The sequence below is a fragment of the Gekko japonicus genome, unplaced genomic scaffold (genome assembly GCF_001447785.1).
Source record: "Gekko japonicus isolate JY-2015 unplaced genomic scaffold, Gekko_japonicus_V1.1 scaffold471, whole genome shotgun sequence".
Taxonomy (NCBI): domain Eukaryota; kingdom Metazoa; phylum Chordata; class Lepidosauria; order Squamata; family Gekkonidae; genus Gekko; species Gekko japonicus.
The window spans coordinates 215,021-215,845 of record NW_015161418.1 but is presented as its reverse complement, the minus strand read 5'-3'; the positions used below and the strand labels follow the sequence as shown (position 1 = coordinate 215,845).

The 825-nt window shown below is 66.5% G+C and overlaps 1 protein-coding gene across 1 annotated transcript in view; it reads left to right on the top strand.

The window, feature by feature from the left end:
• The first annotated feature begins 440 nt into the window (after positions 1-440).
• Positions 441-825, top strand: part of DMTF1 (cyclin D binding myb-like transcription factor 1) — a 39,339-nt gene continuing 38,954 nt past the window's right edge. Inside the window, exon 1 of the mRNA XM_015428088.1 lies at positions 441-509. The gene's annotated coding sequence lies outside the window, so the exon portion shown is untranslated. The remainder of the gene's footprint in view (positions 510-825) is intronic.

Sequence of the window (825 nt, the reverse complement as noted above, 5' to 3'; positions counted from 1 at the left end):
TCTTTCTCCACAAGACGCTTCCCAAGAAGAAGGAAGACTATTCCCCGACATGGGGACCCCTGTCAGCTGATGAGTCTCCTGGAGATGCCGAGGTCTCGAGAGCGGCGGCGAGACACAGCCAAGGAAAACACCCGGACCTGCTCCAGCCGCAGGCCCGGAGGCGCCCCGAGCTTTCCCCGGGAGAAGTCCTGGATCCCATGCAGAGGCCCCGAGTCGACAGCCGAGAGTGGAACGAAGCCTGCCAACCCTCACGCCACCACACTGAAACACAGAAAAGCCAGCCGAAACCTCACGAGATTTGCGCGTCCCCGCCGTCTTTGGGGGGAGCGAAGGCCTGTGTGGGTGGGGCTACCCAGCGGCCCCGCCCCCCGCCGCGCGCTCTGTCCCCTCCCCCTCCGCTCGCCTGCCTGCCTCCCGTCGTCGCTGCGGCCTCTCGGGCGGGCGCTTCCATCCTGGTATTTCGGAGCCTCCATCCTGGTTTCTTCAAGTGCCCGGACCCAAAACAGGAAGTAAGTGTTGCGCGCGACAGTCGGCTTGGAGGCGGCCGGGCCTGCCGGGCGGCGGTGGAGGGCCGGCGGGCCGGCGCCGCGGAGAAAGAAAAGGATGGAGGCCTCTCGCCGACGCCGGGCCTGCGCGGCTGAGGGGAGGGAGGTGACGCGGCGGGGGCTTGGCTTTCCTCATATTTTTTCTTCTCCTCAGCGATCTTGTGGAGAGAGGCCCTGACGGTGGGCCTCGCTCAGGGGGTGGAGGAGGAGGAGAGGATCGTCCCCTCCCGTACCGGCGGCTCTTGGTTTCTTCGCTTCCCGATTGCCCCCCCCCCCCTTT